Source organism: Larus michahellis, chromosome Z (genome assembly GCF_964199755.1).
Source record: "Larus michahellis chromosome Z, bLarMic1.1, whole genome shotgun sequence".
In the NCBI taxonomy this organism is placed as follows: Eukaryota; Metazoa; Chordata; class Aves; order Charadriiformes; family Laridae; genus Larus; species Larus michahellis.
Window position 1 is genome coordinate 73,695,401 of NC_133930.1, and position 23,065 is coordinate 73,718,465.

Sequence of the window (23,065 nt, forward strand, 5' to 3'; positions counted from 1 at the left end):
GCTGTGATGGCTAGTGAAAGAAGGGTACTCATGACCTTCGCAAAAACAAAAACTCAGGTTGGAGACGCTTGCCTGTCTGGTTGCATAGCCCTATAGCCATGGCTGAGCACTTTATTAATGAAATGACACCTTCTTCACAGATAGATGAGGTGTAGGACATTGGGTTAAAAAAAAAAACTTGGATGTGAATAGATGTATTGCCAACCTAAGTCCTCATTATTGTGTTAAGAAGCAAACCTAACATAAACCTTCAGGAAAAAGCAGCTTTAAGGATTGGTACATGTTCCTTGACAAGAATGCCTTTTAAGAGGGGTATATAATGGGTCCTCTATGTGTAAAAAGGTAGGTTTAGTGTATCCTTAAACCCCAAGGCATTGAGAGTCTGTAAGCTTGAAGCCCTTGTAGCTGATTCTTACTTGGAGCAGTTCACCTCCAATGGCATCATTTGAAACCATTGGACTAAATCAAATAAGGAGAAAGAGGACGTGAAAAGGCCCATCAGTATTGTGAAATGACTCTGTAGAGGACTCTCCAAGCTCCCAGAGTGGCTGCACTTAGAGCTCACTCAGTACTAATGGGGCGCCTGAAGTAGGATCACTTTTCTGGGAAGCAGGAGTAGCCCCATCCCTTCCCGGCTCTGAAGACACAGGCAGGTGGAGCAGCTGTCATTTGTGCACCCTCCCCCGCTTCTCAATCAGCAATTAGCTCCTTTGCTGACTTGCTTTCTCCACCACCACAGCCTACCCAGGCCTCTGAAATACAGCACCATGCTTGCCACAATGGAAGGAGAGGCACCATGGCGGAGACGAGGGGAGAAGTATTAAACAGCTTTCATTAAAAAAAGAAAAAATTGCTGCTATTTGTTGTTATGGTTCAAAAACATTGCTGAAAAAAAGGGCAAGCATCTAACACAGAAGACAGGCTGCACAAAAGGGCAGGGTTGGCTATACCACAAATTTTTCTTCCTTCTCTGTAAAATGGAAGGTATAGGAAAAAAAATTGCACGTTGCCGCTTCAACACAGTACTGAAACTTTAAGTTGTGTCAAAAGGAAAAGTGCAAGGCCAAATTACTAGTTGTGGAATAATTACTAAATTGGCCAAGAATACAAAAGTACAGCATTGTTCACACATTAAGGAAAGTCATAAAATCAAGAGGCTTCTGAGATAGAATACAGCCGCAGCTGGCACCTGGAGAATGCAACATCTGTGATTCCCTGTACAAGGTTGCTTGCGAAACTACAGGAGGGATGGAAGGGAACGCGCTTGTTCCGTGGCCTTCCCTTGTGACGAATAGCAGATATGGGAACGAGATGGTACTACGGAACAGATAAGTAGCCTACACGCTACCCGAGCCAACATTTCGTCAAATGCTGATGAAATGCTGTCCTTTGTGTGAACTTTGCTCACTACAATGTACCAAAACACACGTCCATCCCGGAGGCTATCCACCCCCGAGGTGTGAACACTCCTCCTTGAATACATTAATCATAATAAAAGTACGTATGACTAAAGTCACTCAAACTCCACTTCGAAGATAAAAAAATAGTATAAAAATAGCCCGAGAGAGAGGGGATGCCAGGGAAGACACCATCGCGAAGAATTCCATCGCTGATTTCCAGGATCAGTCGACGGGCTGAGCCTTTCTTCCCCCCTGTAGGGATGCCTTTGGGTAAGACTTTGATTACACCGAGTGCTTTCTCGGGGACTTAGAAATTTCTCTAGAGAATCTCTACCCTACATTTATAGCCAGGCTGTATTGTTTATAACTTTGTTGTGTGTTTTGTATACTTAACAATATCTATATTTGTACATGCTTTGCAGACAGTGTGTTTATCACCGGCAATCCTAAGAACCTATATACCTGTTGCTTAAATAAACCGCACTGTTTAAGCAGCTAGTCGTTTCGGTTTCTCACTGAACGCGACCAAAGACTCGAGAGAGGCCGTGCTAGTTCAGGAGCACGACTAGACAGAAGGTGCAGTCCACTATTAGTGTACCCAAATCGTAACAGTTTAATACATATTAAACGCTATTGGACTGATAGTGCTGAATTGGGCATCACTCAGAATTTAAACCTAGCCGCACCTAGCCTCCCACCTCGGTGACGAGTGTTAGAACGCAAGGGGGGTTATCTTCTGCCAAAACCGCTTGGCCTCTTTTCATGCAACACTAGTTTTATTCAAATCCTTCCACCGAATAGCCTTTTTTTAAAATGAATACAGCCCCTTCACCATTACCCCTTCGCTCCTGCGTTCATTTTGGCATACATGATTTAATTTTTTAAGACCGTTCAACATGGATCCATTGTGAGAGAGATAAGGGACAGATTCACTGTAGAAATCATCATTTTTTGCTGCAGTAATTTTTCTCAGTTCTCTGATCTCATTGATTTTGAAAGAAAGGCTGCCAGCATTATTTTTTTTCTAAGCTTTCCTTTTCAGTGATTGCAGTTCCATTACATCCTCTTACTGTATCTTGCACAATTTGATGGATGTTGCAAGTACAGGAAGGCCATACATGAGTAAGGAAACCAAAAAGAAAATGCAGAAATATGAATAAAGTAGGACTTGAGTTAGACTTTTTTCTTAAAGAAACCTACAAACACTTAAGTTGCAACCACGATTCCTCGTAGTTATTCCAAAATCCTTGCTTTCCTCACCTAACTGTATTTTCAAGAATTTATGATGACACAGACATTTCTTAGCTGCTTGGGTTTTTTTCCCATCTTGATAACCTTGATATAATTCTGAATATGGGTTTAATCCTCTTACAATCTTTACCTTGACAAAACCCCTTCCTTCAGTGGGGATGACATTCTACCCTTTTTTTTTTTCGTTGTAAGTATGTTTTCTTCCTATATGATATCACCATACCCATATTTACCCTATAACCATATGGGAAAAAACTTTACTTGGAGGTAAGTGTGTGCCCTATGTGTTCTACTCTATGTGTGTATGTATACCTGGATCTCGGCACATCCTCACTGCACTCATAACACTGTGACATCCTGATATCCATAGAGTATTATGGGCATTGCTCTGGCAGGACTCTGACAATGCTACTTGGAGTTCACCTGTCATTGGCCTGTCTTACACAGGGGGATTTGGCACACATATTGTCCAATCTTTCAATAATCAATACAAATAAAGGTCTTAACCAGAAAGAAGTCAGATGTTTAAAAGGCCTGCAGGAAAGCAAAAGAAAAAAAAAAACAACATACAAACAAAACACATATGTGGGCTACCTGTGGAAGCAGAGTGGATATTATGCACCCGGTAGGATGAAAAATACAGAAATGAATCTTGGGATGTTGTTTCTCCTCTGGTTTTCTTGACTGGGTTGCTGCCATTTACAGCTAGGCACATACTCACCAAATTCAAGGACAAGGTAAATGTGTTAGCGAGCAAATAACTGAAGGAGCTCCTAATTCACAGCCTGTATGTGCAAGCAGTTAAGGAATAAAGATTATAAATAAGGAAGGAAATGCTTTGAATTCACCTGAACTGTGGCTAGACATGAATAAAAGAAGTAGCACTCCAACGTTGACCACTCAGAGACAGACTGTCTGGATGACCTGGGTGCCTATAAATTGAGTGGGGTAGTCCCCTGGGCAATGACGATGTGGGTGCCAGGCACTGCCCTCACTGACCAAACCCTGTCCTTTCCACATGGGTTATTATTGCCTGCTCCATCCTGAAGCCTCCAACTGACGGTATCGTGAGGACCGTACATGTTTCACTACTGATGGTGAGTATTTTGTAGATCAGACAACAAGTAACATGATCCTGAGTAAATTAGGTATTAGTTTATGACACAAAAATTCAGCTTTTTAAAAGCTGTGGCTCAGAAATGCTCTGTTTTATCCCCATCTATTTTTCTATGCAACTACTAAGGGACTTGTCCTACAGACCTTTTTCTCCCCTTTGAGTAAGGGGTGGACGAGAGTAATTGCAACAGCTGCAAGAGCCTTTGAAAGGGAGACTTTCGCTGTAACTTGGGGACTGAACTAATGTTATCTTGGAAAATGTCTCCCTTAATGACATGCTTTGGCATCTGTTTTAATTTTCGTTGCTGACATAGCAGAGAGGATATTGTTTCCCTTCATTATTGTTTTCTCTAGGGAATTTTCACAGAAATATACATAACACTCATATCTTTCTCTTACAACACCTGTGAGATGGATAATACTAGCAGCTCCTGTATTCTTTCTATACCTCTAGTCAGATCTATTAAGAATACCTTTGTTTAGTCTTTGAGAAAACAAAATATATTTTTTTTACTGCCATCCTGAGTAAACGGTTATTTCTCTGCATCATGCTGTGATCCTGCCTTCAGTTACATCCCTCTGGAAAGCGTCCATGTGTTTTTTCTCTATTATATTAAGACTTAAGAAGATTAAAGTTATATATTTCATTTAAGGTGATGTTTAGTTTCAGATGTTCCTAATACAGAGTGTTTATGCCCAATTAGATACTCAGGAGGGCTTATCATTTAAAGTTCTTTCAACTGGCATCAGAAGAGTAACATTCATTTTTTAGAACTAGCTAAAATTAAAGCCCAAGTCATTGAGAGTCATTTGAACTCTGAATCACAGTCTCCATAACTGGAAGTTTCCAGATGTACAAGTACCGAGTTCTCCTTCGGAGCTTTCTGAAAGGAAGAGATGTGCCTTTCATAGCTAAATACAAGTCTGCATCAAAAATAGTCTGCAGTATAGGAATGATACTGAATGGTACCAATATTCAGTGCCATGCCTTTGGTCTAAATATACACAAAGAAATAAGCCATGTATCCAGATCTCACCTAAATTAAGCACACAACTGATGCAATTGCATAATAGCAGTACGATCTCAGCTGGCCTTTTGTCCACACAAAATAGGATTTCAAAAGAGTATCTAAGCATGACTGAGTTGCAATAAATCCCAATACCTTTTAAAAAATAGAAAATTTCATCCACATTTCTTCCCACCCCCACCCCTCCTCCCCTTTCATTCTCTTAACTGCTTTGGAGAGCATTGGTCTGAACTCGGATGAGACATACGTGGCACTGTTTTGCACATGTGTATAGCTTTTGCATCCTCTTCCAGATGTCTGTCTTCCTTAAGTACATCAGTCACACCAAGGGCTGAACATATGAGACCCATGCCATATTTTTTGGGTCGGGACAATCCTTGTTATCAATACAGGCTGGGGGATGATGTGATAGAGAGCAGCCCTGTGCAAAAGGATTCGGGGGTACTGGTAGATGAAAAGCTCAACTGGTAGATGAAAAGCTCAACATGAGCCAGCAATGTGCACTCACAGCCCAGAAAGCCAACCACATTATGGGCTGCATCAAAAGAAGCGTGGCCAGCAGTTCAAGGGAGGTGATTCTGCCCCTCTACTCAACTCTTGTGAGACCCCACCTGGAGTATTGCATCCAGCTCTGGGGCACCCAACATAAGAAAGACCTGTTGGAGTGAGTCCAGAGGAGGGCCATGAGGATGATGTGAGGGCTGGAGCACCTCTTCTATGAAGACAGGCTGAGAGAGTTGGGGTTGTTCAGCCTGGAGAAGAGAAGGCTCCAGGGAGACCTTGTAGCGGCCTTCCAGTACCTGAAGGGGGCCTACAAGGGGCCCTATAGGGGGAGGGGCTGTTTGCAAGGGCATGTAGCAATAGGATGAGGGGCAATGGTTTTGAACTAGAGCAGGGTAGGTTTAGATTAAACATTAGGAAGAAGTTCTTTACAACGAGGGTGGCGAGACACTGGCCCAGGTTACCCAGAGAGGTTTTGGAGGCCCCATCCCTGGAGACATTCAAGGCCAGGCTTGATGAGCCTCTGAGCAACCTGATCTGGTTAAAGGTGTCCCTGCTCACTGCAGGGGGGTTGGACTAGAAGACCTTTAAAGGTCCCTTCCAACCCAACACATTCTACGATTCTATGATTTTTAGCCCCCCTCCCCACCTTACTTCAACAAAACTCCTTTTCAACACGAACAAAACCTGGATCTGCTCTCAAGGCAGGCAAGAAGAACCACTGGGTTCCAGAGTACTGTTTCAAGAGCATTGCTTTTAATCCCTGCTACCTCCTGCAGAGACTGGCATGAGCATGCTGAAAAGTGTAACCATGTAAGTATTTTGTGCCATTGTGCTAGCATAGCCATACAAAATGCATAAGTATTTTACATACGTGTGTGAGCAATGTGACCACCAACAGGGGAAACAAACATAGCTGCACACAGGAAGCATCCAACTAAGCAACAGTTGCCAAAGGACAAGATAAATACAAAAGGCTCCATCAGGCAGGACATCCTGCTGCCTACAAATGAAGGATGACTGACAAAACCAGACCCAAGGTAAGCAGGAGGAGCAGCAGATGAGAGGACTCTTTCAGGACTGGGGCAAAGAGCGTATAAACATCAGGCAGGGAGAAGGAAGACGGAGAAGGAAGAGGACAGGCCCACATATGATCAGACTTCCTTTGTTGAAGAGCTCTCAAGCCTGATTGCCCACATCTCCATCACCAAGGCCACCAAGGACTCAGACATCGGTCCTGGCTTCCTGGCATCAGCTTTGTGGTACCACATACACAGAGGTGACTTAGGGTATCCATGCTAAGGACAAACAGTTTTACATCTGTAGTGAAGACGATGAATATTGTGTAAGTACTAACAATTAGCACAAAATGACTTGTTAATGGATGAATTTAATAAAGGCTTTTGAGTTTAAAATTGGCCTGCTTTATCAGTCTGATAAAAACTCCAATCATAATAATCTTTAATTCTCTATACGTAAACATATATTTAGTGGCAAGATTACCCTCTTTTTAGCTTTAATGATCACAAAGTAAAAATGTGAACAATTATCTTTTACAAGTGCCAGGGTCATTGATTACAAAGCTTAACTCATCCTTGCTACAAGAGTACTGTGTCTGAATCCTACCAGGGCATGTGCCTCTTTCTCAGTGAAAAGAGTTAAATAGAGGCAATTTGTATAGCAGTGCGAACATCTTAATGGCCAGAAAGTGCCAAGCTGATTGAAGCTTGTGCTGCAACTACGGCAGATAAGTAAATACATAACTTTGAGGTGTAATGTGACTGCTGAAAGTTTGTAGGACACATCCTTCCCTGGTGTAAGTCAGCTAACCTTCACGGCAGTCCATCAGACCCAGTTGAGATACTGGTCCCACCCAGGAAAGCCAATGCTCTGCAATTTGATCACCTCTCAAATACTGGCTAGCAAAACGTACCTGCTGAAAACTTTAGCGGCTAATCTTCTGTCTGTCTGTGTCATTTTTAAGGTGTCTCCGCCTCGGTATCTAGTATGGAATCTCCTGCTGCTGTCAACACATGCTCTACATCATTTTTAATCATCTCTAATTTTGCAAAAACACACTTTAGCAACCCTATAGTTTCACAGGACATGAGTGCATTTTGCTGTCCTTCACTTTACAAAGACATAACTAGAATTTTACCTCCTTTTCCCATTCCACTGTGATTTGTCTGAAGACTTTTTTCTTTTAACTTCTGTTCACAAACTTCAAATGGAAATAGTAGTGACTGATTACAGCAGCCTTGTGTTTCATCAGCAGTGCTGCCCATTTGCCTAAAGCATTTGATTTGCATATTCTTTAGTTAGATGCTACATCTTCTTCAATTTGATAGCAGAAGGATATAACCTTGCTAGTCTGCATCAGATGCCATTGTTATCATACTTCTGCAGCTGATGCTGTAACTGAAAGCCTTCTCTGACTGAATGCTGCGCTTAAAATCTTTTTGTTTATGTGAAACATTCCTCAAACATGCCTCTAACACTGCATGCAATTGGTATTTTTTGTCATTTTCATTTTAAAAAATATAAAAATTAAAATTATACTCCACTAGGTATTAGGAAGTTGGTAATATCTTAAAATATTTAATAATGCACTCAACATTCAGTTAAAAGTACTCCTGTGACTTTGTAGCCTGAAATAGAGGAACGTTATAAAGGATCCCCAAATTAAGTTTCTGTGAAGTAGAGATTAGAACCAGTTACACAATACCAGGCAAAAGAGAGCTCGTTTGAGTTTATAAGCCGATTACACTGCTCCCTTGCTCTGACTAAAGCGCCTTGGTTATCCCACTTCAGACTCCACTGATAACACAGACAATTTTCAACTCCTAAAATACATATTAGTATATGTAATGCCATTAGAAACACACTTAACTTCTCTGAGCATGCATTAGTCATAATTTCTGAGAGACTTTGTAGGTGTTTGTGCATCTAAAGCTCATGACCTTGTGAGACACACGACATTTTGCCTGGTGCTCAATACCAGTGGGAGTTAGGGAGTTAAAGCTTCCTCCGCTCTTTCCTACAATCCTGTGCAATGTACCTTACAAGAGAAGGCATGGCAAATAACAGTAACTCATTTAAATCCCTGAGGATTCACATAAGCTCTTCCATATCTCATAATATGCCAGGGTAGCCAACTGGGTTCCTGCGAGGGACTTCCTTCCCTGATCCCAGGGACAATAGGTCCCAAACCAGCCTGCTCTGTTTTCTACTATGTTTTCTGGTGCTTATACGCATTGCTAAAATGGCTCATTCTTTCAGTTTACAGATTTACCGCATCACTCCCATATATGAGAGATGTTTCACTTGTTAAAAAGCTCATTTAAAATCACCCTTAAAACAAGACAGTTTAAAATGAAAGACAAAGTAGCATGATAACTTCTAACACAGCATCATTACAAATGTTCTTAATTAAGTAAGCAAGTGGAGCTGGGGCGGTGGGCTGTTAGAGTGGATATTGAATGTGTTTGCGTCATGATCATCCTTAGATTCCTTATGTTTCAGGCTGCATGCATTAGAGAAAACCTCCTGATGGAAGAGGTTCCTGCTCACAGCCAGCTCTATTAGTTTCTTGGGGCATGGAAATGTTCTGTGATTGGACCACAAGACCTCTACTCTGTCTGTTTATGCAACTTTTTGAACTCCTTGACGTCACCTAAAACTTCTTCCTCCCACCTGGGTGACTAAGGGTGCTGCTTTTGCAGAGTAAAGTGTCTTCATCTGTTGAGCATAATATTTAACATCATTTGCACGCTGACGAAATGCTCAACAGAAATATTTGAATGGGAAAATGCAAGTGGCTCATTACCGGCTCTTGACTGAGATTAGACATGACCGTAATTAATCATTGCAGGATGACGTTAAGCTTCGTGTGGCTGACCTCCTCCACAATCTTTGAGAGAGCACAACAATTACAAAATGTAGATAACAACATGGTGTGGCTTCCTGTCTTACTCATTCGTGTTCTGCACCTTTGGCATTGTTTACAATTTTATATTGTTTCTTCTGTCAAGAAAATAACTTAATTGGCTTTTACATATGTCCTGTTTCTACAAGATAGATTTCTCAGATATGCATATCAAGATTGGATTCATCTTTTACATGAAAATACCATTAATACAACTGTAGAACTTATAGACCAAGGGTCGTCAGAGTCAGGATGGTCAGGTATGCTAATTATCAGATATACACCCCTCGCCACAGAGATCAAATACAGCAATCTTCAGATCTATAGCACACAAAACTGAATTACATCTGAAGTTACAAGTGGCAATCAAAGAACTGGTGAGTTTGTACCATCCCCAAAGATGCTGTTAACAGACTGCAGCTGTAATACGCTGGAAACAGGCCAAGAGGGACCTACCTCACTTTATTCAACCACTTTCTAAATGTTGTTATGTTGCAGAAATGCTTGGATTTTTGAATGAACTAAAATAACGCTGCCTATTCCCTGTCTGATATGCATAAGTCAAGTAATATAGTGGAGGCTTTTTTGGTGTCTGTTTTGAATATATATTCTGAAAGATGCTTTGGAAACGAAGCTTTTATCTTCAGAAAAGGTTTACAAATAAGCACGTCTCAACATTGTTTGAAATGTCATCTCAGAATTTGGTCACTTTGGGTTGTCAGTAGTGTTTGTCCAGTGGCCGTGGATGATGGTGTTTGTCACCTAGCCACTGGAAAATCATGCTAGGCCACCAAAACCATTTTGCAGGCAGTACCAAAGGATGAGAGTAAATGAAACACTCCTGGCCTTTTTGCTGAGAGCCCTGAAGGTCAGTGGGACTCTACCAGAGACTGGAAACCTTCTCTGCACATCAGATTACAGTGACCCTTGTTCAGAGAGCCTGGCACTGGCCTCCCGCACTGTAAAGGGGATATCAAATGAAACTACTGTGTTCCTTCTAAATGACCTCCCTGCCATAGACATTTCAAGCATGTAAGAGCTGCTAAAGTGCAAGTGCACTTTATGTAATAACATCAGAGTGTGCCAAGCATTTGGCTCACACATGAACTCCTGTGGCAGAGATGCTGGTTCTCTGCTGTCGTCTGTTTTGCTGTGTATAAGCTCCCGTGGCGTCTGCACAGTAATTACAAACACAAACAACTGGTAGTGGGAATGCTACAGAACATACCTTTGACCACATAAGTATCTTGACTTCTGTGTGTTCAAAAAAGGCACTACAATTGAGAAGTGTCTGCTTATTGCAAGGGAATTTGAGCGGCTAGGAAAGGTGTGAGTCCTGGAAGTGCCCTGGGGCTTGCTAGCAAAAAAATCCAAACGAATGGGGTTTTGTTCTTCCCTAGGTGAAAAGCATGCTGCAACCAACAGGTCAAAACATACTGTTCCCTGCTTCTTCAGCTGCACTGCAGCACAAGAGAGAGTGCACTCAAATTCCCTAAGCCTTGAAAGAAGCCCTTGAGTGTCAGGAACTAACTGCCATAAAGAGCTGTCACTTACCCATCGCCCTTACCTATCTCTTAGCAGCACAGCTGCTTTGAAATCATTAGTGAGAGGCATGTTATTTGCAAAGACTGTTAACTTCTGCTACAGATTCTGATCTCAAATATTTATTTTAATAAGAGATGAGTTTGCTCCTTGCCACTTCTCTTACATTTCCTGATAGAACACAGTAAGCGTATGAAAAGGTGTCTCTCACAAGCATTCGGGTAGCATGAGGATTGCAGATTTAGCCTTGCAGAGTGTTAAGGTTTTCGTAAAGTGCATTATTAGAACAGGGCAAAAAACACAGGGCAATTCTCCTGTCTTGCTTCAGTGGCCGTGACGACTGATGGATTACTTACATTTGTCTGTGAACAGGAAAATAACTTTCAAGGGCTCTAATTTTTTTTCTTTTTTGAAAAGCAGGATTTCTGATCTTACATGCTGACTGATTTTGAATAAAAAATGAAAATGACGGACTTTTAGTCCTTGCTTCCAACATTAGTTTACTGCCCTTGCCATTAATAAATCCTGAAAAAAAATGAACCAGTAGTGGGGAAAAAAATGTGTCGTCGTCTTTACCTCATCAATTTCAATGCTTCTTTTAGTATTCTTAGGTGTTATTATGACAATAAAAATGACTCCATATTCATGCATTACTTTTCTGGAATGAGTTTATTCATCAGCACCTGAACTTTAATTTCCCATGCTCTAATATCTCATATTTCTATTACTCATTTCTGCCCAGGATACCAGCTACTTTGCCCTGCATTTTGGAAAGAAAACAATTATTAACCTCTTCAGTGATAGTGTACACTTGGCTTGCAAATTTCAGAGACATATTGGACAACTTCCTGTGAAGTTAGGTGTTGCAGAAATGATAAATTCTTGTCACAAAGTGTCTATTAGGTCCATAATTTTAAGCCACCTATTTTATTGCTTCCTGGCTGCACTACTATTTTTAGATATTAATCCATGCTACTCACTCAGGCAAAACTTCCTCTGAAGTTCCACTGTCCTGACAAGGCAGAAAGAATGAAGAGAGACCCTGGTTTTGAGTCGTGTTTCTCTATGCTTGTGAAGAGGAAACAGAATACTGTATGCTGTTCGCATATCTATCTATCTATCTGAATATTTTGTTATATTTCCTAAATATAAGCATTTGTTATACTGGATGTGTTACTTGTGGAATAATTACTAAAATAGCCAAAAATACAGCATTGTTCACACATTAAGGAAAGGTATAAAATCAATCGGCTTCTAAGGTAGAGTACAGCTGCAGCTGGTATGTGAAGAATTCAACATCTGCGATTCCCTGTACAATATTGCTTGCGAAGCTACATGGCGGACGGAATGGAATCTGATCTTCCATGGCCTTGCCCTGTGACGTATAGCAGATATGGGAACAAGATGGTACTATGGAACCGATAAGCTGCCTATTTGCTACCCTGAGCCAACATTTGTCAAATTTTGATGAAATGCTGTCCTTTGTGCGACCTTTGCTCATTATAATGTCATTATAATACCAAAACACACCTCCATCCCGAAGCCTACCCACCTCCAAGGTGTGGCCACTCGTCCTTGAGTCTGTGTCCTGAATTTCTCGTAAACTGTACCTTTAAATATGAAGCGAGAGAATTTTACACCAATCATGATAAAAGTATTTATGACTAAAGTCACTCAAACTCCACCTTGAAGGTAAAATATAGTATAAAAATAGCCCAAGAAAGGGGGGATATCAGGGAAGACACCATCGTGAACAAGTCAAGGAGGACTCCATCACTGACTGCCTTTGAGTTCTGGGACCAGTCGACGGGCTGAGCCTTTCTTCCCCCCTATAGGGACGCCTTTGGATAAGACTTAGACTATGCCGAATGCTTCCTTGGGAAACTTAGAAATCTCTCTAGAGAATCTTTTTCCTACGTTTATAGCCAGGCTGTATTGTTTATAACTATGTCGCACGTTTTGTATATTTAACAGTACTTTTATTTGCACGTGCTTTGCAGACAGTGTATTTATCACCGGCAATCCTAAGAACCCATATATCTGTTTAAATAAACCGCACTGTTTAAGTAGCTAGTCGTTTTGGTTTCTCACTGAACGTGACCAAAGACTCGAGAGAGGCCGTGCTCGTTCAGGAGCACGACTAGACTGAAGGTGCAGTCCACTATTAGTGTACCCAAATCGTAACCGTTTAATATACATATTAAACGCGATTGGACTGATAGTGCTGAATTGGGCATCACTCAGAATTTAAACCTAGCCGCACCTAGCCTCCCACCTCGGTGAGGAGTGTTAGAACGCAAGGGGGGTTATCTTCTGCCAAAACCGCTTGGCCCCTTTCACGCAACAGTACCTTACTGCTGTAACTTAGAAATTCAGAACTTTGTCTGAAACTGCTGATTATTTTGAGTATCATCTAAAAGCACAACTGCTTTTTGCAATGAGGCAATGACACATGAGGCCATATTAGGCTATCCACCTTGCATCAAGCCACACAGCAGAGTAGCTTTAAAATACCTGACAGGATTTTAATCCCGAATGGAAAATTAATAGCATGTTACAAGAAAAATGGATAAGAAAGTAAGGATAAGTGACAAGACAAGAAAAATTGAAAGCAGACCACAGTATAGTCTGTGTTCTTTTAAATGTTAATACAAGTAAATGTAGTGGACAAGAAATACCTTAGATTGTTAACATCAATAGGCAGGAGATAATCTGTAGTGGTGAGGGAGGTGAATGTCAAAAACTAAGCATCTGAATTCTCAAGCAGAGGTCCACTATTTGCTAGATACAACCTGTATGGACTTGCTGTAAAAAGTCGTAACACCTGGGCTAAACAGAAGTGACATACACCAAATCCTTCAATGAATAAAAAGACACGCGCCATAACATGAGGCAAAACCCTCAGTTAAGATGTGGGTCACATGTTTCTACATACATAATATTTAGATGGAGAAAAGCAGATTTGTAAAATTGGAGAAGTCCTTGGAAAGGGGGGAAGTTCCTTAGAAATGCACCTAAAAAAAGCCCAGGGATGCTTGGGGACTTGGCCACTGACACCCAAGATCAGTAACTGCAAGCACCAGAAAAGCACTAAATCAAGACTTTCTCCCCAATTCTCCAGGAGCAGCTGCAATATCCCCAATGAGAAGGAAGTGAAGACTGAGGGAATGTGACTTTGGGAATGAGTGTGAGAGCATGTGTGTGAAATTACCAAGGACAGTAACAGTGCCAACACCATCAATTCTTAAAACCCCAGTATCCAAACACACTATGTTTTCTCTGTCATGGTCATGACATTAAGACATGGAAATGACATAGAAATAAAACTTCTAATAAAAATGCATTGCTAGGTTATGTAGACAAAAGCTTCTGTAAGACATAAACCTACCATAAATGGCTGCAAGTTTAGCCAGTCAAACAACTGCTAAAACAAATATTTGATGAATCACAACACATTTTTTCAGTATCACTCAGAAAGACTCTCTAATATTTGAACATACCAAACAAGATAATCAAGCCTGAAAGATAAGGACAGAGAAAATAAACACTGAAGTCAAGACAGAATGACACAGATGTGAAATGTGAGTCTGTTACCGACCTTTGTATGCAACGCTTCAGAGCAGGATCAAATGAAGGAGGTGAAGAAGGCTACCACATCTTTTCTCCGGTGAAAATAATCATACACGTTATGAGGCAGTGTTGAATTGTACCCACATTGTTGTGCTAAGGTAAAGCTGTCATTGATGGCTGCACTGCCTCAAGGCTAGGTTTTCCTCTCCTGGAAATCTAAAGGAAACTTTTGCCACTGATCCCAGTGGAAGTAAAACCAAACGCAGAGAAAGCAAAAAGTCACAGCAAAATAAGAACACCTTCGACACAGATTTATTCCTACAGACCTCACTGATACTCAAGGTTTGCCTGTGTAACATGCCAGTGTTTAGCTTAACTGTAAGAGATGAGCAAGTGTCTGTAATCATTTTAAGAAGTATCATGAAATCCTACTAGTATTTCTAAACTAAGAACACATATGTCCTGGTTCCAGCGGGGATAGGGTTAATTTCTCCTGGTATTCCATGCCATGTGAGCCATGCCCACCCTGAGCTGCCGGGGGAGGGGGCAGGAAGTTGCTGTTCTGGGCGTCCTGGGTCTGGTTGGGCATCCTGGTCCGGTTGGGGAGCGGCGGGCTCCGTAATCGTGTTTGTATATTCCTCTGTCCGTGTTATTGTTGTTGTTTGCTTGTTCCCTTTGCTGTTCTGTTAAACTGCCTTTGTCTCAACCCAAGAGTCTTGCCGTTTTCTTCCGATTCTTCCTGTATTGGGAAGGCCCGAGCGAGCGGCATGTGGTTCTTTGTTGCCGTCTGAGGCTAAACCACAACGATATAGCAACCAGAATTCTTTACACATAGCTCAGAGGGCTGGCTACATGCATTTGACATGACTGCTAGCCAGCTGTGTGGTTGCTTGAAGAAACTTAGTCACCTTAAACAGTCCCAAAATCTATGCAGCCAGCAGCCACTTCATCGTGTGGTTACGCACTTGGCTTGCACCTACCTGTGCTGAAAGACACACTCACATGTGGCTCTTTCCAGCTGATGATAAAGTGCTGAGCTGTATCCGGATTTTAAGTACTTTCCCATATGGAAAAGATATGGGACTTGGCAACTTCCATGATCCTAAGAAACCATCATTTTTCTTCACTGTCCAATCCAGTTGTCTTAGGACTGGCTCCTGAGTCACATACAGCTCTGGGAATTTCACGTGCAGTATTTGTGCTGGAACTACAGCCAGTGATGGTAGCAAGGCGATAGGAGGCCAGGGTTGATAGATAATCAAGTGTCTAGCTATGAGAGCAAGAGAGACAGCAGGGAATGCCAAAGGTGCCAGTTCTTCACCGCCTTGCTGTCTAGCTGAATATCCAGCTGTTCCTCAACAAAGAACTACCACCATTTTCTGCTTGCAAATTACTCCCAAGGCCTCTGCTTGGAGTAGGTGCTACGTATTGAAGGGAAGACTTGGATATGCACTTTTAGTCTGGCCAAGTGTGGTGGAATATATTTCTTTGGCCTTGGAGCTGTAGGGAAACAGCTGTAGTAATTTTGTTAAGCTCAAGAGGAGGAACAAAGAAGTTTATGCACCCCAGAGTTCACAAGAATGCTCTGCATAAAATCCAGCTGAGGTGTCTTCTGTCACACATGGATGGAAAAGCAGCAGAGAGATAGGCATGCTGCTATAACACCACATGGATTTTGGGTACCAAGATATTTTTGTCAGAAGAAAAAATCAGATTTTTCAACACCTCTAAACGCCTTCATAATGGCAAAAGAATTGTAATGTGGAGATTAAAATGAGCTGGCAGTGAGACAATGAAGCCAACTAAACAGCCTGACAGCTTGGTAGACCAGCTCGGTAGACCAGCTCAACATTCATAGCTCCATAAAATTGTGATCACCCTTTAGCTGGTGCCATTTCAGGCACAGAGCACACCAGTGTCACTAAGACCCTTTCCAAGTATTTTAACCGAAGGACTACATGTTCAAAACCCTATCAGAGGGCCAAAAAAGCATTATCTAGCTTGTGGGAATTGCCCCCTAACCCTTCTGAACAGGAAGTTCTGGTTGCAGTTTGTTTTCCTCTAGAATTAGGAGCCCTTAAATCAGTGACAGACAATTGCATCTTGCCAGGTAGTATGGGTAACAGTAAAGCTATCCTAAATTAGATGTTGGATGTTTACTACAGAATGCTATGTCACACACCTAGAAGGGAGGAGTGATCAGCACTGTAAGTATGTGTGGAAGTGTTTTCCACCTGGAAATCAAGGTTACAGTGGTTTTTATCCAAAGTATATGCCTGTCCTGGTTCTAAGGTTCCATGCTGCATTTTTCACTCTTATAATGCCTTGTGCACTTATATTTAAATGTATGTCAAGTTACAAATATGCAAGCAGACAGGACAGAATTTGGCTCTTCCAGCTCCTCATCCTTTCCTTTCAGCCATAAAACCATTTTTCTATGGTTAATTCCCTGCTCAGATTTTTGATAGCCAGAGTATGAGAGTGACTGTTGGGATGCCTGTGAGGCCCCACTTCTTGTTCAAACAGCCAGATAAGAACAGATCAGGTGGGGACATCAGTGTAATGGTGAATGTGAATGGGATACCCTAAACTGTCTCAGGGGGCATTTGTCCAACACTGATAATGCTAAAGATGAAGATGACTATCAGATTGATTAAACAGTAATCAGGCAATTAAGAGAGACTTTGTCAAAAAAGGAGCCAGCCTGAAAAGCAGTATAAAAGCAGCAGAAGCGTTTGCAGCAAAGAGCCAGGGCAGGCCCGGAACACCCTGAGAGCTGCTGGTGCTGGGCTGGAGAGAGCAGCCTTGCTGCAGGGCACCACTGGGCACCTGCATCCATCACTGTTAAGGGCACAGAGGAGGGAACCCCCATTGGCACGTGCTTACGGGATCTTGCCGGAGTCTTCCTCCATGGCATGTGGGTCTGGATTGCAGGGGTGGCAGAGGTGCAGGTACAGCTGGAGAACCCTGTCACACACAGCAGTACTCAGGAGAGGGGACATCAGCTTGTGACATACATACCCAATCACCCACTTAACTGGATGGGGTGAAGCATACATGGATGGCATTATAACTTTTTGGGATTATATGGGCATATAAAAATTTGTAAGTGGCTGTTAAGCATTTTGCAAGCATTTAGTATCAGTTTATCTGTTATATTGCTGACACTGATCCTGACTGCATAGTTCATTGATTGCCAATTAATTTCATGTCACTAAATATGACGCAGCACTTTGCTCCTGATTTGACAATGGCGATTTGAACATTTCTACAGTTCTAGAGCAGCGAATCATTATAAAACAAGTCCAGCAACCTATGCTTAAAAGAGGATTGTGAAATACCTGAAATATCAAAATTATTCTTGCAGTGAGGATGAGACCCACCTGCGTTAGTAGGCTTCAACAACTTTTATGTAGACATCTGCCTTCTGCCGCATCCTCAAGCCCTCTAAACCCCCCATAGCTCCTCTCTGTAATCCTTCTTTGTAATGATAAACAAGGAACCTAAGCCACATTTTCATGGCTTATCAGGTTGGTGAAAAATCTGTTAAGATTGTGATATATTGGATCCCTGCTCTTAGCTGCAGCCTTATTTGCTATGTTTTGAGCGAAGCTGCACCCTAGGGTTCATTATTCCATGAGTGCAGTCGCCTTGTGTGAAGCACGTATCACACTACCAACAGTTATCACACCAGCTTTGTACATTGCTTTAATGTGTTGTGATACTAAGAATATATAGATGTAGCCAAGGTAACAAGTGAAAAGCAAACGGCTTCTTACTGGGAAAACATTAAAAAGCAGATTGCAATAGTCAGCGATTCAATCAAACTGCCCGACTACAGAAAATTGCATATATGAAGAATTCAGCAGGAAGACTTATGATGTCTGCTTTTGGTGGCAGTTGTGACCTTGGCTGACCTCTGAGCACATTTTAGCACTGGGTCTCAAATTGGACAACAACAGAAGGAACCTACTGACTGCTTTCCAGCTTGGGTCTGACCTTGGAAACTTGCTTGTCCCCAGCGACCTTTAGTTTACATGAAGTCTTACGGAGCAATGTCCTTTGGTGACACTATGTAGACCTGTTAAGGCTGGACCAAAACAGTGGTGATATCAGAATAACCCTGCTGCTTTCCCTTGAAACAGGCCTTGACTTCAGAAAGCCCCTACCTTTTTCCCTGGAAAAGCTTAAATCTTACCGCAATCCTGTGAGCGTTGACCTCAGATACTACATGAGAAAAATTTTTACCCATCTTGGGCTTGTTACGCACCTCCCAACCAGCTTCTGCTGACTCTGCAGAAAGTCTCTGACCCATTCCGAAGCTAAAATAGAAACTGGATGTTGCCATACTACTTAGGAGTGTACATTCTCCCTGGAGAAGAGAAGGCTGTGGGGAGACGTTACAGCAGCCTTCCGGTACCTAAAGAGGGCCTACAGGAAAGATGGGGAAGAACTCTTCATTGGGGAGTGTAGTGAAAGGATGAGGGGTCATGGTTTTAAACTGAAAGAGGGGAGATTTAGATTAGATATTAGGAAGAAATTCTTTCCTGTGAGGGTGGTGAGACACTGGAACAGGTTGCCCAGAGAAGTTGTGGATGCCCCATCCCTGGAAGTGTTCAAGGCCAGGCTGGATGGGGCTTTGAGCAGCCTGGTCTAGTGGGAGGTGTCCCTGCCCATGGCAGGGGGTTGGAACTAGATGATCTTTAAGGTCCCTTCCAACCCAAACCATTCTGTGATTTTATGATTCTATGATTAGCATACCATGAGAGAACATGATGATAATTTTATGAGAAGTTACATACGTCCTTCAAAAACAATAAGCACTACCTACATCCAGCGTGGTATGGTAACACTTTTGACAGCAGTAAGGCAGATGCCTTTAAAAACAGTGACCTTTTTTTCAAGAGGAAATGGCATTGGAAATAGTGAGGTAGAAAATCAGTGTTTTTTAAAAGTGTGTACTTTAATATTGTGTTAAAAGTGGAAGACGAAAGACATTCAAGCACAGAAATAGCATGTCTCAAAAGTTTTTATGTCAGGGCTCATGAAAATGCTGTGTATCTATGAAAACAGCTGGGGAAGGTACTGCAAAATATGTTGGTTTAGGTTCAAACCTTGAAGAAACTAAAGTCTCTGGTTTCAGTTTTAGTATGAAAATCTTTGAACTTCAAAAAAAAAAAAAAAAGGAAAAAGGATTACGAATTGTCTTTGCTTTCTTTCTTGATGTCCCTTCTCCAATGAATTAAAGTACTAGTATGTGAACAAACAGTAAGGTACTGAAGTGTCCATCAAACATCACACATCCTAACTAATCCTGTTCAGATGTACCCAACTGTGAAGGGAATATAATCCCTACCAGAGCCTGCTTGGTGATGGCAGGTACCTAGTCTGTTTTGCTGTCCAATGAGTGCCTTTCACGGCAGCTGGAAGGTCCATGAGAGGACTTCACACTCTTCTGCCCATTAACAGATAAAGGTTAATGCACTCATGCAGCAGATTTTAAAAATTTCCCAAACCTGCCTGTCCTAATAAGCTGGGCCATTTTCATAAACCTTGAAGGAAAGGACCAGATTTCCTCTGCTTGAAACTCCTTTAAGATGTCTTGATTGCCATCAGCTAGCATGGCCATGGCAAACTGCAGGGGCCATCTACAGCTTTTAAAAACAGTATGTTTCCATAGATTTTCATCAATACTTCTCAGAGCCTTCCCCAATAACAGAAGTAAAACTCAACAGAAGAAGTGAAATTGAGGAAGAAGTGGTTTATGTAATGGTCCTAACAAGAAGTGCTGCTACAGTTTCTCCTGTCTTTTTCCTTTTTAACCTGGTCCCTAAACTGCCATGTCTGCATTTAGTGATCTGTGAAGTATTAGCATGATAATAACAGCAGCCTAGGACAGCACCACTCAGATACAAACAACTGGTGGGATGCGGTCTAGTATCTATACAAGAAGTTGTATGAAAATAGTTTATATTCACAGGTCAAGCTCAAATTTGCATGGGTACTAGCACTTACTAAAGCCAGTGCTTCTAAGATCAAGTTTTTTCCTTTTCCTTTTTAACATATATTGAAGAAAGCTTTCTGTTGAAGTTTTCCCAGCATCCTTCAGATTTGAAAATTTCCCAACATATACATCTCCTATTTTAAATCATGATCTCAGGTTATGACCAATTTTGTTTTACTGTTATACCGCTTAATATGACATAATGATATATGCTTGCTTCTGTACATTATTCCCAAAGTTATATTTGCCTGCTTGCCTACATACAAAAAGGAAATTGATTTTCAGATAGATGAGCCTGATCTATTGTACAGCTAGCTTGTGTTCTCACACAAACAGTAATACAAGCAGGAAAAGGAAAGTAGGACCACTCACCCGAGGCTGGGAAGAGAGACTAGACCAGACCAGCTGCTTTCAACAGCTGTGTGAATTTAGATTTGACTTAAGTCAGCTGTGTAACTGCACCTGAATAATGTCTTTGAGTCTTAGAAAGACGTTGGACAAATACATCCAGCATAGCAACCTGGACCATGGAAACCAGCCTAAGCTAACTCTTACTGCTATGAGAAACTTGGTTTTACAAAGTACATCTGAGAGGTATACAAATCACAGGACATTATCTGTTATTTATTGAAAGTGACATGTCTACCTCCACACTCCAGCTAAACTCAGCATGGTTTGCTGTATGTTTGCTCAAACATCATTTATTATCTTATTGAAACAGTATTCTCCTTCAGTGGTGTCAGAACAAAACAAAAAGCTGGGTATACCTCAGTGGTGGATTCTCCTTGAGTTTTTAATTTATTTATTTCTAATTGATGCTGCAGCAATATGGTGTCGACTCTGAATTCCTGCCATTTTGCCAATAAAAAACTGCTCTGGTGCTTACTATAGCAGATCCTGTTTTGCTGTGTTTGGAAAGCAACTCTGGATTCAACAAAAACCTTGGAGCTCACATGATCACTGTTCCATCATAAATAAAACAGTATCATCTTTGGAATTTTTTATTATAAGTACTCCTAATCAATGCTAGGCATCTTTAAAAGACACTGAATTTATTTTATACTTTTTAGATTAGTGGCAGCTTAAGGGGAACTGGCAGTGGGATGTCAGGAGTCAAGTAAGAGTTAATTATCTTTACTGCCTAAATCCACAGTTTGTCTATCCAACCTGTACTTAGCTGAACTGCTAAGTGTAAAACTTAGGGGCATCTGTCCAGTCAGAGGAAGCCCGGTGTTCCCTGAGCTCCAAAGCAGCTATTGTCTGAAAGGTCTTTAGCCATGTATATTCTGCCTCCTACCATCCATTTACATAGATCTTTTGTTGTAATTTTACTATTGTCATGTGGGTTTGAAGAGATATAATACTTCTCTTTAAAAGAACAAATCACCCTTTCCATGTGTACCAGGATCAGGGAAAAAAAGTAAAACCATGGGAGACCTCTTGGGATAAAATACCTCAGCGCTCTCAAATTCTGGTTCCTTAACTTCCATTTGAAAATTGTTAACTTCCACTGAGTGGCTCTAGAATTGCAGGCTGCCTTCTGTCACAGTAATTAATGGGTCCCTAAACTGCCATATCTGTGCATTTAGTGATCTGTGAAGTATTAGCATGATAATAACAGCAGCCTAGGACAGCACCACTCAGATACAAACAACTGGTGGGATGCAGGCTAGCATCTATACTAGAAGTTGTGTGAAAATAATTTATATTCACAGGTCAAGCTCAAATTTGCATGGGTACTAGCACTTACTAAAGCCAGTGCTTCTAAGATCAAGTTAGAACTACTAACAAGAGACTCCTAAAACATTACAGTGACAGTGGGAGCATACTTCAGTGGTTGTAACACAGATGTGAAACTACAGTCTTAAGCCATCAACCACAGATACTGTGGAAAGTCCCAGTGCAGGAATGAATAACTGGGGATAGGGGATTGCAAGCTTTGTTTTTTCTAGAGCTAAATCCATTGCTTATATGTGCATAATGCGTAATCCCAGCAAGGATTTCTGCACCACCACCAAGCACGTTCCTGCTTCTTGTGACCCCAATTAACCTCTCCCATTGGCTCTCTTTTACCTTGTGTATTAATTTTGCGCAATCTCATCTGGCTAGAAAATATTAATTTTATTACTGTGAAATTAGCTTTCTTCAAGATTAGTTTTCTGCAGTGTGCAAACCTGTACTGGCCTGAGTGCATGCATGGTTTCAGTGCAGCAGGGTAGCTAAGTAATACCTTGTGCTTCCATGGCCTTTCTCCACCAGGCTGAGCAGCTAAATTTCACTGGATTTTGTTTCATCCCTTTCCCTTTTTGCCTACGTACATAAGCATGACACCAGGCATAATGATGATTCAGGATGCCATACCAAAAACATAAATAAAAAAACTGAAATGTGTTTTTGCTTGAGCTGAGAGCCTGAGCTCATTTTCATCTTCTCTGTGTTCCACGTTAATTAATATCTTTGCAGATGTGCAGCATTAGGTTTCATAGCCAGATGTATTCTCTGTGAGAGGAAAAAAATCAGCTTACTCTGCAGCCTGTCACCACTTCTCTGATGTGCCCACAAAAGGCACCTGCAGAAACATTGTTAGTCTCTTCAAATCGTATGCAATGGGATTGTTACTGTGTCCTCTGCCTGAAGAAAGTATGAAAAACTGAAGGAAAAAAAAAATAAAGACAACAATCAGTATTGCTACAACAGGCAGAAATTTCACTCTGTTACACTGGTTTAT